Raw genomic sequence first — 18,255 nt, 5'->3', positions numbered from 1 at the left:
AACCGTCCTGGATTGTAGTATCTTTCCTCAATCCTGATGAAGTCCCCAATCCTCCCCTCCCACACTGAAAGACCTGCCTTAATCCAAACTGTTGATTTAAAAAAATTCAGACCTGGCCATTCTCCTCAGAAATACTACCAAGGCTTTCTTTGTCTAGGTGTGGCGTTTCCCTGGGTTGTGTTGGTAATATTTGAGGAGCTTGCACTCTCTAGGACAATTTGTCTTTATAATGTACTATTAAATATTTCATGCTTGCTAGATTAACCAATCAATTGTAACACTAGGCCTAAAACATTTATGCAAGTACCAAAACAGAGTACTGTAAATTTCCCTGTAAAATAAATTCTCCTTTGCAGCCTTTGGCATCTTAAGATCAAACCTTCAGGTTTATCACTCCTGGGAAGGGGACATGGAGACACTTTAGAAAGATAATTTTCTTAGTGTAGAAAAGATTCTCCTCTAGTTAATGAGAATTAGCTTGAGGCTACAGTGGGGAAGAAACAGGATACATTACACGGTAGAGTCCCCTCCTTTCTAGGCTAGAAGGATGGCAAGAAGAGGATGGCAAATGGGAGAGAAAGCCGGCAGAGGGAAGCAGTTGATTTCTCATCTCCTGCCTTTGGCCGGGATGTGTAGAGATGAACAGGGATGCCTCTGGGGACTCTAGAATGATAACTGCCTCGTGAGCTGCGGTGGGCAGGCATGACACTCATCTTCCCTGGGCTTCTCTGGTTCCCAGGTGAAGCTGTTGGACCCAACAGTTCCTCCAGTCTCCCTGAGGAATGGCTGGGAATGCAGCTGGGTTAAGAACCAAAGGGACAATGGCGGGGGGGGCGGGGGGAAAGGGAGGGCAGGTTACTTAGAGGCAAGAAGTACCTGCAACAGGGGTTAAGCGAATAGTGAGTACCGCCTAGCGGCGGATGTGTACAGCTATCTTCTGAGGCCAAGTCAACAAGGGAGGGACAGGACCTGACCTAGCGAAGGAGGACAGAGACGAGTGACACCAGCTGCGGACAGACCTGCAGGGCACCGGCCTCCGGAGAAGACAGGGGGCAGCTTAAGGGCCCCTTTATGCTACTATTCCCCCTCCCCTCCCTCGTTACTGCTAAAGTCATTAAACAAGGAGGCCATTACACTGCAGTGGCTCTAGTGCCATGGTGGCCTATAGAAGCAACCCAAAATCTAAGCCTGTAAGTGCCTCAAAGTTATGAATCAAAAGCTAAGGGCGACCAATCACAAAAAGCCCAGTAGGCTTTAAGTTATAGCCAATCAAATAGCTTCCTTTCTTTGTTTCTGTACCTTCTCTGTATGTCTCTCCCTGAGCTCCTCTCGCTGGTGCACTCTTAGGCAATTCTGAATTGGTCCTGCGTGATTCAAATTGATGTTCGCTCAAACAAACTTACAATTTTTAATATGCCTCACTTTATCCTTCAGTAGTTCCCAGGTACAGTATTGGAGCGCATAGAGGGAGGCGAAGAAACAGAAGACCAAACATTGAGCAATTTAAGAGAGGAATTGTTTAAACTACTGAATCAGACCAAGTGTCAAACCAAGTAGGAGAGAAGTTAGATTCTCCTCTGTGGTAGTAAGACTAGTTAAAGATAAAATAAATAGAATCTGTTTTCCTTACTGATCTCAAAATAAGAGCTTCAGAGCACAGGCCTGGCCTCTAAGTACAAAAGCAATGTTAGAATGAACTGATCGCTCCTAGATGCAAAGATTCTGAAAAAAACACCATTCCTGCCAATCAGACAGCAGAGAAGGGCAGGGCAGAGGCAGTGAGCAATGTAAATTAGAAATTACAACTTGCAGTGGTCCAATAGGAAACTACTTTACAAAAATGGGAGAATTCTGTAACAACCTATGGAGTTTTCAATGTTGGATTCTTTTTTGTTCATAGATAACAAAATGCACATATTAAAATGACTGAGTCGAAACATTTCATTTTAAATATCCCCCAGTGTTTTAAATAAAGTTAAGTCTCTTGTAAGTGTTACCTTTTCTTTAAAAACTTGCAGTCAGACAAGCAGGAGATGAAAATATCACTCTAATTTCCCTGCAAACATAATAAGACAAGGTTAAGTCACAACATACTATAAGCATGTCCCTTTTATCTTACCGAATACTGTATGTAACTGATGACGCGGAACCATTGTTAACGAAAATAACTGCTCTCTTAAGAGTCCTCCAAATTCTGGGTATACTTTGTGCATGTGACTGCTAAATCTCACCAAAACCCTTCATAGTTGATTTGATCAAGTCATCTAGATTTAAATAAAACGCATCCTTCTGAAAACAGAAACTTCTGGAGCTCCAGAGAATAAACTATGAAGCTATAAAAACAGTCTGCCCTGGGGAAGGCTTTGTGGCACAGAAAGCATTTTTGATTCACTCCTGCATCTTCCTCACCTATCAAAGTGCCTGGCATATTGTACATCCTCAATATACCTCTGTTAAAGAAATGATGAATGAATGAATAAAATGACTTCTTCAAACTGAGAGATGGTAGAAGAGAATCATGATTAAAATGCAAATGCCTTCATGACAAAGCCAAATCCTCTCTCTTATGTCTAGGATAAAATGACCAAGGCTTCAGAACCAAATAAAAGTGGTTTCTCCTTTTTTTTTGGGCTGTGCCACACGGCTTGCAGGGTCTTAGTTCCCCAAACAGGGATCGAACCTGGGCCCCCAGCAGTGAAAGCGCAGAGGCCTAACCCCTGGACCGCCAGGAAATTCCCAGTTTCTACTTCGTCAGACAGAGCCACCTCTCAGTCACTTACTTCATGCTCTGCACTTCCTCTTGCCACTGCCATCCATTTTTCTGTCAGCGACTGGTTAATTCGGCTTATTTCTGGCAGGGTTTTCCTGGAAACGCTGGTGGAACTAGTATCCTTCTAGGAAGAAAGAAAAGAATGATCAGGAAAATACACACACATTAAGTAGTGAGTAAAACACAGGTGGGAGATGGGCCCCCATCCTCTCAGACAGTGGGGTTTTGTGGGAGGAGCCAGAGCATCAGACTGGCCTGGCTCTTCCATTTTCTAGCCTTGGCCACTTTGCTTGGTCCAAGCCTTAGCTTTGTTATTTAAAAAATGAGATAACACAAAAGAACTGAAGACAGGGACTCAAACAGATACTGTATGTCAATATTCATTGCAGCATTATCCACAATAGCCAAAAAGATGGGAACAACCCACGTCCAGCAACAGCATCAACAGATGAATATGGTACATCCATACAATGGAATATTACTCGGCCATGAAAAGGAAGGAAGTTCTGACACATGCTGCAACATGGATGAACTGTGAAAACGCTATGCGGAGTGAAATAAGCCTGATACAAAAGGACAAATATTGTACAATTCCACTTATATGAAACAGGCTAATTCATAGACAGAAAGGGTATTAGAGGTTACCTGGGGTTACAGGTAGTGGGGAATGGGGAGTTGTTATTTAATGGTTCAAAGTTTCTGCTTGGGGAGAAAAAAGAGTTTCTGCTTGGGGTAATGAAAACAGTTTTAGAGGTAGATAGCGGTGAAGGTTTTACCACAATTAAAAAATGAGATTAAAAGATATTAGGTATACAAAGCCTTTGGATTATAGTAAGTACTCAGTAAACACTAGTTTCTTTCTGCCCTTTAATCATCCACAGGTTTTTGCTTTTATATCCGTGGTTTTCAAACTGATAACAGAATCACCTAGTGATCTTGTTAAAGCCTAGACTGCTGGGCCCATCTCCACAGTTTTCGATTCAACAGGTCAGGCGTGGAGCTCAACAATCTGCATCTAGCAAATTCCCAGGTGATGCTGAGGCTGCCGATTTGGGGACCACATTTTTGAGAACCATCGTTCTACATAGTATTTGAAACCAAATGGCTCAACCAGAGGTGTCAGAAATCACTGTCTGGAGAGAAAAACCTGTCTTTAATATATTTTTCCAAGGACATTAGCGCTCTGCTCTGTAATATACCTCTGCTTCCACTAACTTATAGTAAATCAGGGAATTCTGCAGCACTTTTGTTTAATGCTTAGCTAAAGACCTTTTGAAAAAGATGTATTACCGTGACTCCCAAAGTTCCCTTCACTGTCTTGATCTGAGTCCTGGGTGTTCCCTGGAGTTCAACCATGAGGAAGCTTTTTTCCCTCCACCATCCCAGGGACCTTAGGACGATGAGGCGCTCCCTACTGGCATTTACAGACCATTTCTTCTACTTTCTTCTTCAAAATCCCGGCTCCTCTGAAGCACATAACAACAGACTGTATCACCTGCCAAAGTCCTAGTCACGACCCTTCAATCACTGGAAACTTTAGCACCTTGCTGCCTGTCTTCCTCAGCACATCCACGCCTGTCATCATTCTTCCTGTCCTTCTTGGCAACTTCGTCCTTCATGAACCCAGTTTATTGCCCCTCTTGATCTCTCAGTTCTTTATCTTGTCTCCACTCTCTTCCTTTGCTCCACTGCAGCCACCCAGGCCCTGGGTCGGGGCTTCTAAACTGCTCCGCCTGGCATTTTGCGTCCGATAATTCTCTGTTGTGAGCGGCTGTCTTGTGCATTGCAGGATGTTTAGCAGCAGCCCTGGCCTCTACCCACCTGATGCCAGTAGCAGCCACCCCGACATACATGCTCCTCCCTCAGGACAACCTCAGCTGAGCACAGACATTGCCAGGTGTTTCCAGGGGCGCAAAACCACTCCTAGTTGAAAACTATTGCCCTAGATAAAGGTGATATTCTGTACTTTATAATCACCAGTCATTGTTCCAGGGACTTCCCTGGTGGTGCAGTGGTTAAGAATCCGCCTGCCAATGCAGGGGACACGGGTTCGAACCCTGGTCCAGGAAGATCCCCCATGCCGCAGAGCGACTAAGCCCGTGTAACACAACTACTGAGCCTGCGCTCTAGAGCTCGTGCTCTGCAACAAGAGAAGCCACCGCAGTGAGAACCCTGTAGAGAAAGCCCACATGCAGCAACAAAGACCCAACACAGCCAAACAAACAGACAAAAATTGTTCCACCTTCTAAATTTCCATTAGAAACATTCTCCTCTCTGATCATCATACACCATCCTTCTAATTCACTGACTTCAGAGTGGAACTCCCAGGCTAACATTCTTTGATGCTGGAATGAGTTAAGACTTGGGGGCTGTTGGGATGAAATGAATGTATTATGCATGCAAGAAGGACATGAATTTGAGGGGGGCAGTGGCAGAACGTTATGGACTGAGTGTTTTCCCCCCAAATTCATATATTGGAATCCTAACCCCCAATGTGATGGTATTAGGAGGTAGGGCCTTTGGAAAGTGATTGGGTCATGAGGGTGGAGCCCTCAGGAATGGAACTAGTGCCCTTTATAACAGACCCCAGAGAGCTCTTTCACCCCTGTTCCTTCTGCCACATGAGGATACAGTGAGAAGACAGCCATCTGTAAACCAGGAAGCAGGCCCTTGCCAGACATCAAATCTGCCATCATCTTTTTTTTTTTTTTTTGGCCACACTGTGCAGCTTGCGGAATCTTAGTTCCCAGACCAGACCAGGGATCGAGCCCCGGGCCACAGCAGTGAAAGTGTCAAGTCCTAACGACTGGACCACCAGGGAATTCCCAAATGTTCTGTCATCTTAATCCCAGACTTCCCAGCCTCCAAAACTGTGAGAAATAAACTTCTGTTTATAAACCACTCAATCTATGGTATTTTGTTATAGCAGCCCGAAGAGACGAAGACACTTTAGAGTGGAATCCACTCCAACATTCTTTGAGGCCACTGGGCTCTCCAATCCATCAACCCTATTGTTTGTTCATTATCTATCCTACCCAGCTTAGGTTCTATGGTCAGCAGCGTAATCAGTCCTTTGCAAATACCTCCAAGTCTTCTGTCCCTTTCCTATTGTACTTACCTAGCAAAAGTCCACCTGTAGTTAACCTCCAATCTGAATTACTCCAAAGGAATCCAAGCAGCTTAACATCAATGGAGAAAAACAAACAACTGTGCCGACTGATTTCACCTTATGCCCCACGACCACAGATTTCAAATGGTTACTCTATACTGTCTCGTAATCTCCCACGATGTTCACTGTCTCACTCTGAGTCACTATTGCACACTTTCCGTTTATTCCTAAACCTGTAGCAATCTTCCTCTGCTTCACTAAGTTTCAAATAAGGACCGTGCCTTGTGCATCACTGAGAAAACTGAAACAATCAGGGAAGAACTAATCACCTTCCCACAAGCAACCTACCCTCACCTCCACTGTTCCTCATCTGAACAGAATAAAAATTTCTGCCCAAAGCCCTACGTGCCACACTGGACCCTTGGCCCTGCTTCCTGGCTCCTATTCTGGGACAGTATTACCTCTACAATTATTCCCTCTTTCTCGTGCATCATCACTTTCTCCTCCTGAACGGGATCATTCTCACTGGCATACAAACATACCTTAATATCACCCATCCAAACAACAACAGAACTTCTCTAAGTGGGAAACACAAGAGAAGAGAAGGACCTACAAAAACAAACCCAAAACAATTAAGAAAATTGTACTAGGAACATACATATCGATAATTACCTTAAACGTGAATGGATTAAATGCTCCAACCAAAAGACACAGGCTTGCTGAATGGATACAAAAACAAGACCCATATATATGCTGTCTACAAGAGACCTACTGCAGACCTAGGGACACATACAGGCTGAAAGTGAGGGGATGGAAAAAGATATTCCATGCAAATGGAAATCAAAAGAAAGCTGGAGTAGCAATACTCATATCAGACAAAATAGACTTTAAAATAAAGAATGCTACAAGAGACAAGGAAGTACACTACATAATCATCAAGGGATCAATCCAAGAAGAAGATATAACAATTATAAATATATATGCACCCAACATAGGAGCACCTCAATATATAAGGCAACTGCTAACAGCTATAAAAGAGGAAATAGACAGTAACACAATAATAGTGGAAGACTTTAACACCTCACTTATGCCAATGGACAGATCATCGAAAATGAAAATAAATAAGGAAACAGAAGCTTTAAATGACACAATAGACCAGATAGATTTAATTGATATTTATGGGACATTCCACCCAAAAACAACAGATTACACATTCTTCTCAAGTGCGCACAGAAATTCTCCAGGATAGATCACAACTTGGGTCACAAATCAAGTCTCAGTAACTTTAAGAAAATTGAAATCATATCAAGCATCTTTTCTGACCCCAACGCTAAGAGATTAGAAATGAATTACAGGGAAAAAAACGTAAAAAACACAAACACGTGGAGGCTAAACAATACGTTACTAAATAACCAAGAGATCACTGAAGAAATCAAAGAGGAAATCAAAAAATACCTAGAGACAAACGACAATGAAACACGATGATCCAAAACCTATGGGATGAAGCAAAAGCAGTTCTAAGAGGGAAGTTTATAGCTATACAAGTCTACCTAAAGAAACAAGAAACATCTCAAATAAACAATCTAACCTTACACCTAAAGGAACTAGAGAAAGAAGAACAAACAAAACCCAAAGTTAGCAGAAGGAAAGAAATCATAAAGATCAGAGCAGAAATCAATGAAATAGCAACAAAGAAAACAATAGCAAAGATCAATAAAACTAAAAGCTGGTTCTTTGAGAAGATAAAAAAATGTAAAAACCATCAGCCAGACTCATCAAGAAAAAGAGGGAGAGGACTCAAATTAATAAAATTAGAAATAAAAAAGGAGAAGTTACAACAGACACTGCTGAAATACAAAGCATCCTAAGAGACTAGTACAAGGAACTCTATGCCAATAAAATGGACAACATGGAAGAAATGGACAAATTCTTAGAAAGGTATAGCCTTCCAAGACTGAACCAGGAAGAAACAGAAAATATGAACAGACCAATCACAAGTAATGAAATTGAAACTGTGATTAAAAATCTTCCAACAAACAAAAGTCCAGGACCACATGGCTTGACAGGTGAATTCTATCAAACATTTAGAGAAGAGCTAACACGCATCCTTCTCAAACTCTTCCAAAAAACTGCGGAGGAAGGAACACTCTCAAACTCATTCTCTGAGGCCACCATCACCCTGATACCAAAACCAGACAAAGATACTACAAAAAAAGAAAGTTACAGAAAAAAATCACTGATGAATATAGATGCAAAAATCCTCAACAAAATACTAGCAAACAGAATGCAACAACACATTAAAAGGATCATACACCATGATCAAGTGGGATTTATCCCAGGAATGGATGTATTCTTCAGTATATGCAAATCAATCAATGTGATACACCATATTAACAAATTGAAGAAAAAAACCATATGATCATCTCAATAGATGCAGAAAAGGCTTTTGACAAAATTCAAGACCCATTTATGATAAAAACTCTTCAGAACGTGGGCATAGATGGAACCTACCTCAACATAATAAAGGCCATATATGACAAACCCACAGCAAACATCATTCTCAATGGTGAAAAGCTGAAAGCATTTCCTCTAAGATCAGGAACAAGACAAGGATGTCCACTCTTGCCACTATTATTCAACATAGTTTTGGAAGTCCTAGCCATGACAATCAGAGAAGAAAAAGAAATAAAAGGAATCCAAATCGGAAAAGAAGAAGTAAAACTGTAACTGTTTGCAGATGACATGACACTATACATAGAAAATCCTAAAGATGCCACCAGAAAACTACTAGAGCTAATCAATGAATTTGGTAAAGCTGCAGGATACAAAATAACGTACAGAAATCTCTTGCATTCCTATACACTAATGATGAGAAATCTGAAAGAGAAATTAAGGAAACACTCCCATTTACCATTGCAACAAAAAGAATAAAATACCTAGGAATAAACCTACCTAGGGAGACAAAAGACCTGTATGCAGAAAACTATAAGACACTGATGAAAGAAATTAAAGATGATACAAACAGATGGAGAGATATACCATGTTCTTGGATTGGAAGAATCAACGTTGTGAAAATGACTACTACCCAAAGCAATCTACAGATTCAATGCAATCCCTATCAAACTACCAATGGCATTTTTCACAGAAGTAGAACAAAAAATTTCACAATTTGTATGGAAACACAAAAGACCCTGAATATCCAAAGCAGTCCTGAGAAAGGAAAATGGAGCTGGAGGAATCAGGCTCCCTGACTTCAGACTATACTACAAAGCTACAGTAATCAAGACAGTATGGTACTGGCACAAAAACAGAAATATAGATCAATGGAACAGGATAGAAAGTCCAGAGATAAATCCACGCACATATGGTCACCTTATCTTTGATAAAGGAGGCAAGAATATACAGTGGAGAAAAGACAGCCTCTTCGAAAAGTGGTGCTGGGAAAACGGGACAGGTACATGTAAAAGTATGAAATTAGAACACTCCCTAACACCATACACAAAAGTAAACTCAAAATGGATTAAAGACCTAATTGTAAGGCCAGACATTATAAAACTCTTAGAGGAAAACATAGGTAGAACACTCTATGACATAAATCACAGCAAGATCCTTTTTGACCCACCTCCTAGAGAAATGGAAATAAAAATAAACAAATGGGACCTAATGAAACTTCAAAGCTTTTGCACAGCAAAGGAAACCATAAACAAGACCAAAAGACAACCCTCAGAATGGGAGAAAATATTTGCAAATGAAGCAACTGCCAAAGCAGTCTTGAGGGAAAAAAACGGAGCTGGAGGAATCAGACTCCCTGACTTCAGACTATACTACAAAGCTACAGTAATCAAGACAATATGGTACTGGCACAAAAACAGAAACATAGCTCAATGGAACAAGATAGAAAGCCCAGAGATAAACCCACGCACCTATGGTCAACTAATCTATGACAAAGGAGGCAAGGATATACAATGGAGAAAGGACAGTCTCTTCAATAAGTGTGCTGGACAGCTACATGTAAAAGAATGAAATTAGAACACTCCCTAACACCATACACAAAAATAAACTCAAAATGGATTAGAGACCTAAATGTATGACCGGACACTATAAAACTCTTATAGAGGAAACCATACATAGGAAGAACACTCTGTGACATAAATCACCACAAGATCTTTTTTGATCCACCTCCTAGAGTAATGGAAATAAAAACAAAAATAAACAAATGGGACCTAATGAAACTTAAAAGCTTTTGCACAGCAAAGGAAACCATAAACAAGACGAAAAGACAACCCTCAGAATGGGAGAAAATATTTGCAAATAAATCAACAGACAAGAGATTAATCCAAAATATATAAACAGCTCATGCAGCTCAATATTAAAAAAACAAACAACTCAATCCAAAAATGGGCAGAAGACCTAATAGACATTTCTCCAAAGAAGACATACAGATGGCCAAGAAGCACATGAAAAGCTGCTCAACATCACTAATTATTAGAGAAATGCAAGTCAAAACTACAATGCGGTATCACCTAACACCAGTTAGAATGGGCACCATCAGAAAATGTACAAACAACAAATGCTGGAGAGGGTGTGGAGAAAAGGGAACCCTCTTGCACTGTTGGTGGGAATGTAAATTGATCCAGCCACTATGGAGAACAGTATGGAGGTTCCTTAAAAAACTAAAAATAGAATTACCATATGATCCAGTAATCCCACTACTGGGCATATACCCAGAGAAAACTATAATTCAAAAAGACACATGCACCCCAATGTTCACTGCAGCACTATTTACAATAGCCAAGTCACAGAAGCAACCTAAATGCCCATCGACAGATGAATGGATAAAGAAGATGTGGTACATATATACAATGGAATATTACTCAGCCATAAAAAGGAACATAATTCGGTCATTTGTTGAGACGTGGATGAATCTAGAGACTGTCATACAGAGTGAAGTAAGTCAGAAAGAGAAAAACAAATATCATATATTAACGCATATATGTGGAACCTAGAAAAATGGTACAGATGAACCGGTTTGCAGGGCAGAAATAGAGACACAGATGTAGAGAAAACGTATGGACACCAAGGGACAAAAGCGGCAGGGGATGGGAGTGGCGGTGTGATGAATTGGGAAACTGGGATTGACATGTATACACTGATGTGTATAAAATGGATGACTAATAAGAACCTGCTGTATAAAAAAAGAATTAAGAGAGATATTAAAAAAAAAGAATGCAAAGAAGCTTTAGGAAAAGCTTTACCAGTTTGGTTGGTGCACATTTTCCTTTTTATGTTTGCAAAAGCCTGATGCATGATAAACATATATGATCAATTAAGTCTAAAAAAAAAAATACAAATAGGGCTTCCCTGGTGGCACAGTGGTTGAGAGTCCGCCTGCCGATGCAGGGGACATGGGTTTGTGCCCCGGTCCGGGAGGATCCCACATGCCGCGGAGCGGCTGGGCCCGTGAGCCATGGCCGCTGAACCTGCGCGTCCGGAGCCTGTGCTCCGCAACGGGAAAGGCCACAGCGGTGAGAGGCCTGCGTACCGCAAAAAAGGAAAAAAAAAAAAAAGTCAAGTTCTTCTGATGCTATTCAGAGAAATGCCAACACATGTCAGATTTCTGTAAGTTATTACATCTAAGTTTTCTTTTTAACTTTAAATGCATTAAAATGAACCCCAGTGCATTAAACTCAACAGGTATCATTCTTTTTTTTTAAATATCTTTATTGGAGTATAATTGCTTTACAGTGGTGTGTTAGTTTCTGCCTTATAAAAAAGTGAATCAGCTATACATATACATATATCCTCTCCTCTCTCTTGTGTCTCCTTCCCATCCTCTCTATCCCACCCCTCTACGTGGTCGCAAAGCACCGAGCTGATCTACCTGTGCTATGCGGCTGCTTCTCACTAGCTATCTATTTTACATTTGGTAGTATATATTACTCCATGTCACTCTCTCACTTCGTCCCAGCTTACCCTTCCCCCTCCCCGGTCCTCAAGTCCATTCTCTACATCTGCGTCTTTATTCCCGTCTTGTCCCTAGGTTCTTCAGAACCTTTTTTTTTTTTCCAGATTCCACATATATATGTATGTTAACATACGGTATTTGTTTTTCTCTTTCTGACTTACTTCACTCTGTATGACAGACTCGAGGAACAGGTATCATTCTTATTCAAAAAATTACTTCCTGATGACACATAGGAGATCCAGGAAGACGTTTTTTACCTTCTGATAATGCCAGGGAGTGGTAGCATCCACGGGAGACTTGTATAGTTTTCATACCAGTCAGAGTTTCTATCTTCCTATAATAAAAATGATACAAAATCTATTAATCCTTCTTCAGATTGGGTCACCAAGTGGACTACAGATATTTTAACTTATTTTCTTGTATTTCTGTACTATTGGGTTGGCCAAAAAGTTCGTTCGGGGGTTTCCATAACATCTTATGGAAAAACCCGAACGAACTTTTTATTCCAAAGCCTTCAAGCTATTTTAACATGTCATCAACATGTACAAAGGTGCAGGGCAGAATCCAGAACAATATATAATTCAAAAGTGAATTGGGCTTTTCACACATTGTATAATGTACTAACTTTTATGCTATACTTATCAACCTAAAAGAAAACTAAATTTCTTCACACACATATAGTCCAGGGCTTTAGAATTTATAGAGCACTGTCACCTACAACACCTATCTCACCCTGTGAGATAAAGATACCACTAGGTTGATTCCTATTAAATTGCCACTTTTGTGGATCAAAAACATAACTATCGGCAATTTCACACGGCTCAACCTAGGAAAACTCAAAGAGGTGAACTGGTATCAGTTGTAGAACAGACTCAAACCTTGGGCTTTTCATTCCAAGTTCAGTGCTCATTCCCCCAAGCCACAGCAATCTCTTTTTTTTTTTTTTTTTTTTTTGGTTTTTTTTTGCGGTACGCGGGCCTCTCACTGTTGTGGCCTCTCCCGTTGCGGAGCACAGGCTCCAGACGCGCAGGCCCAGCAGCCATGGCTCACGGGCCCAGCCGCTCCACGGCATGTGGGATCCTTCCGGACCGGGGCACGAACCTGTGTCCCCTGCATCGGCAGGCGGACTCCCAACCACTGCGCCACCAGGGAAGCCCCTACAGCAATCTCTTATACAATTTAATGAGCAGAGAAAGTAACAAAGGTAACTTCCTAGCATTAAAAAACATGCTTTTGAAAATTTCCAATGCACGTAATTCATGCACACACAGTTCAGACTGCTTGTCATATCATTTGGCCTAGGAAGCTGTGTGTGAGGATGTGATTTTTTACCCCGATTTTACTAAGGAAAATATTAGGATCCAGTGGCTTATGACAAGCCAAAAGGTTATGTTGGGAGGAAAACCTTTCCTCTTCCAACCTGTGTCCCATGATTGGGGACCTACAAATTAACTGAGTATATACAGATTAACAGGAGAAAAGGCAAAGTTTATCTACATGTACAGACAGGAGCTCCCGTAATGGAAAATTTGTACGATAGCCTGAGTAGAGGTGTACATATATTAACTTAGCAAAAGGGATTTATTTAGGGCTTCAGTGGGAGAGGATGGAAGGTTCAATTGGGTTTTTGATGCTGATCGGGCGCTTTGTCTTTACAACAGCTGAATTCATAGGAAACTCCCTCAAAGGACGGTTAATGGCAGCTGTATTTACAACAGGTAAAACTAAATCTTACCTGTTTTAGTCAGGTAAGATGTCTCTCTGTGAACTTTCTGTAGCTCAAAGATTTTCGCTTTAAAATAATCTTTACACCAACTCTGGAGGTCCAAGTGGGTCCCACAGTTATTTCCAGTACCTAAGATTAAAATCACAGGGTCACAGGTTCTCACTTCATGCTGCCCTGCTCTTTCATAGACTCTAATTAAATAACAGCTGGTGTTACACCTTGTCTTCCCCCCTCCTTCCCTCACTACACTGTAACCTGTGAGGTTAGGGACTGTGTTTGTTATAGTTATCTTTGGACCCTGGCATCTTGCATGGTGCCTGTCCCATGAAACTCAAAAATACTGAATGAATAAATGAATGAATTAAAATACATACTTAGGCATAAAATTTATTTCCTTAAATTCTCCAATTCCCAGCTGTCCTTCAGAACCAGATCCCCACGCGAAGACCCTTCCTTTGTGACAGCCAGCCAGGGAATGCTCCTTTCCACAGCTCACCGGACCAACATGTGGAGTCTCCAATGCCGGAATTCGTTCTTTAGGAACAAAATCAAAACCAAACCTCCCATAAGATTGTTCATATAATACCAAGTTTAACAAAGTACTTTTCTTCAAAAGGAAGGGTCACTGGGATTTCCCATCTCTTCCAATGGCTTTTCAATCAAGGCCTAAGGTCCACCTTAAAGGTGTGAAGGAAACAGGCTCCGTGTGTGGCACTGTCCTTATGGGAATACGGCTGCTATTTAAAAGGGTGGGCACGTGGAGGAGGGAACCTGTAAGGACTTGCTGCCCTAACATTTCTCTATGAGGGTGGAGTCAAAACCCAGCCAGATAAAGGAGAGAAGATGGGATCACCCCTCCTCCATTCCTCTGACTTTCCAGCCCTGAAGAGTGAGAACAGTGCATCCTTTGCTAAGGGCAGGGAGCCTGCCTGAGTGTGAGAGGCAGATGCCAGAGGCACTCACAGTGAAGAGTGCAGTAGCATGCCTCCCAATGGGCCAGATGTGCCCACAGATGAAAACCTGAGCACATTTCCCTACAAGACAATCCAAGCTGTTCTCCCAAAGCGTTTGTCTCTGAATTATCGGAGGTTTGAAGTTAAGCACATCATTACCGGTAAAGTTTTTCTTAACACTTAAGTTTTCTTTTTTAATCTTGTGATCTTATCCTTTTCAATGATTTACTTTGCAAACTATGCAACGATAAAAAAATTCCCAAAGATTCATATACTCATGGAGGTGGAAACTGGTACCTTCTTCCTGGAGAAGAATTTGGCTTTAAGTGTCACGTTGTCCCTAATTTCCACCTGAAGGGGATCAGAATATGCCACCCCAAAATACGCCACTTTGGCCTAAGGATGACTTTGAGATGAAGGCAACTGAGAATCAACAGATGCAGAAAGAGTTCTCTGCCTTCCCCTTATCAACTTAAAAGCATAAATTTGTGAAGTTGGCATGAATTTCTCCTGTGAAGGTGCACCCCCCTTCCATACCAGGAAGGAAAGAATGCCTCTTATCACCAGAGCTGGCACTGAGATGAGTCTGCATAAACAGCCCTTAGTAAAGTAACACTTATCTTCCATTAGTTTCCCTCATATACTTCTTTTTTTTTTTTAAGATGTTCATTACTTTTATCTTTTTTTTTTAAGTTGTTTTATTTTTGGCTGCGTTGGGTCTTCATTGCTGCACACGGGCTTTCTCTAGTTGCGGCGAGCAGGGGCTACTCTTCGTTGCAGTGCGCGGGCTTCTCATTGCCGTGCCTTCTCTTGCTGCGGAGCATGGGCTCTAGGTGCGTGGGCTCAGTAGTTGTGGCGCACGGGCTTAGCTGCTCCGCGGCATGTGGGATCTTCCCGGACCAGGACTCGAACCCGTGTCCCCTGCACTGGCAGGTGGACTCTCAACCACTGTGCCACCAGGGAAACCCCTCCCTAATATATTTCAAAGACACTTCTCCACAATTGATCATCCCTCAAAACCCAAACCCCCTGTTCTTTGTTAAATGGCATATAAGCTCCTAAGGCTAACCACTTCTTGAGTTTCACTTTTCTGTGAACTCCTGTGCACATAAAATATTTCTAAAGTTGGAAGGTTTTTTTCTCGTTAATCTGTCTTTGTCAGTTTAGTTCACAGGCCCTCAGTATAAGAACTAAGAGGGTAGAGGAGAAGTTTTTCCTCCAGACACATCTTTTGGAATTTATTTTAAGTAATCAGAAATTTGGTCAAATATTTCCTTACAATAATGTCAATCATACTATTATTTATAAAAGGCCCTGATGAGATAAAAACAAACTTCCACAAGAGGAGAATAACTGAATTGTACTGTCAGAACCTGGAACGTTACACAACAATTTAAAATTTATTTTAAAAAAATATAATAAAAGGGCAATATGTTCATGATATTATGTTTGACGAAAACGCAATTTACAGAGTTAAATTCTGCATATATAAAACTGTATAATGACATGATTTTATAAAGATTAAATGTATAATAGGAAAAAAAGGCCAAAAAATGCATCAAAATATTAGTTGTCTTCGGGTGTTAGAATCATAAGCGATTTCTTTCCCTGTGTCTCTTATTGATATAATAATCAGTAATAGCAAAATGCTATTATACATGTTTTTAATCTGAAGAAAAAAGACGCCCTAGGGTATTTCTGAGGGAGTTTCAGGTGTCCAAACCACAAACCACGTTTGCAAGGTCACTCTGTTCCAGACAGATTCGCAGAGGTAAGGACTGGTGCCAAAAGGCATCTCCGTCCAAGGGAACGCTGCGCAGTTTAGCGCAACTTTCAGTTTCGTTTTGAAGACGGAACAACTGGAAACCGAAACAAAGCCGAGGCGCCTCGGGAAAACGAAACGGGAGGCGTTGCGCTCAGCCTGCGGGAGGCGTTGCGCTTAGGCTGCGCGGGGCTCCGTTCTCCCGTCTCCGGCGGCCCGCGACCCAGCAGAAGTACGGGCCGCTCCCGCGCCCAGCCGCCTGCCCGAATCTGTGCGCTCTGCCAGCTGCGGCACCCAAAGGCTAGGGACGGGTGCGCGCTGACTTCCCAGGAAACGGGAGGCTGGGTGAGCCGCGCCCTCGCTGGCGTCCCCCTGACGTCCAACTCGCCCCCTGCGAACGGCTTTCGGGTGTCGAACCCGAGCGCCAAGTGTTGAGGAGCAGAGGGACCCCGGAGGAAGAGCGCCTCAATGTGCATCCTAGCTAAGCCACTTGAGAGCGCTGTGACTCTGGGCAAGTCACTTCCCGATTCTGTGCCTCGGCTACCACGTCTGTGAAATGTGGACAGTAATACAGCGAATCTAATGATAATAAATTGTGTTAGAATAATGCCTAGAGTACTTAATAAAAGCATCTGCGTGCCAGCCCTTTTTTAGGCGGTTTTTGGCACTGGAAATACAAAATCCTCATGGTGCTTACATTCTCCTATTTATAAACAGATAAATAAATATTTTGTATGATGTCAAGTGGCAACGTGAAGAAAAATAAAACAGTAAAGGAATGGAGGGCGAGGGCAGAAGGAACTAGCATTTTTTTTTTTTTTTTTTTCCGGTACGCGGGCCTCTCACTGTTGTGGCCTCTCCCGTTGCGGAGCACAGGCTCCGGACGCGCAGGCTCAGCGGCCATGGCTCACGGGCCCAGACGCTCCGCGGCACGTGGGATCTTCCCGACCGGGGCACGAACCCGTGTCGCCTGCATTGGCAGGCGGACTCTCAACCACTGTGCCACCAGGGAAGCCCTGTCTTTAATTTTTTTAACTGAAGTATAGTTGATTTACAATGTTTCAGGTGTATGGCAAGATGATTCAGTTATATACACAAGTAATTGATGGCATGGAACAATTAAATTGAAGGGACTTTTAAGTGACTTTTTTTTTTTTTTTTTGCTGTACGCGGGCCTCTCACTGTTGTGGCCTCTCCCGTTGTGGAGCACAGGCTCCGGACGCGCAGGCTCAGCGGCCATGGCTCACGGGCCCAGCCGCTCCGCGGCATGTGGGATCTTCCCAGACCGGGGCACGAACCCGTGTCCCCTGCATCGGCAGGCGGACTCTCAACCACTGTGCCACCAGGGAAGCCCGGAACTAGCATTTTTTGGTAAGATATCAGGGAAGACCTCTCTGATGAAGTGACATTTGAGCAGAGAGCCAATGGGACCCGGGGAATGAGGGAATGAGTCATTCTCGTATCTAAGCGCGCAGGGTGAAGTGGAGCATTTGGAGGCTTTTGAGAAGAGAAGTGATATGATCTGACTTTAGTTTTAAAAGAATTATTCTGGCTGCCATGTAGAAAATAACAGAACAAAGACGGAAGCAGAAAAGCCAGTTAGGGGAAGCTGCTGTCAGAGCCCAGGATAGAAGGATGGCTGAGTCCAGGACTGAGGTGATATCCTAGAGGGGGAGAGAGAAGAAATGATCACATTCAACATGTTGTAAAAGTCAGAGTCCACAGATTGGCTGATGAATTGGAAGTGGGAGGAAAGAAGGAAAGGGATTAGGATTACTCCGAGGTTGGCCTGAGCAACTGGGGTGAAAGGTGGTACCCTTTACTGGAGTGGGAACCCCGAGAGAGCCACCAGTTTGGGGCTGATGGATCAGCAGTCCAGTCTGGTGATAACTGTGAGACGCTTATTATACAAGGAGGCAATAAGATCAATCATTCTGGAGTTGGGGAGAGACACTGAGGCAGTCATCAAA

The 18,255-nt window shown here is 42.4% G+C and overlaps 1 pseudogene; it reads right to left on the bottom strand.

Moving 5' to 3' along the window:
* Window positions 1–16,318, bottom strand: part of LOC132519591 (probable E3 ubiquitin-protein ligase HERC6) — a 43,634-nt pseudogene extending 27,316 nt beyond the window's left edge.
* Window positions 16,319–18,255: the final 1,937 nt, after the last annotated feature.

This window comes from Lagenorhynchus albirostris, chromosome 4 (assembly GCF_949774975.1).
Source record: "Lagenorhynchus albirostris chromosome 4, mLagAlb1.1, whole genome shotgun sequence".
In the NCBI taxonomy this organism is placed as follows: Eukaryota; Metazoa; Chordata; class Mammalia; order Artiodactyla; family Delphinidae; genus Lagenorhynchus; species Lagenorhynchus albirostris.
This window is presented reverse-complemented; position numbering and strand designations above follow the sequence as displayed.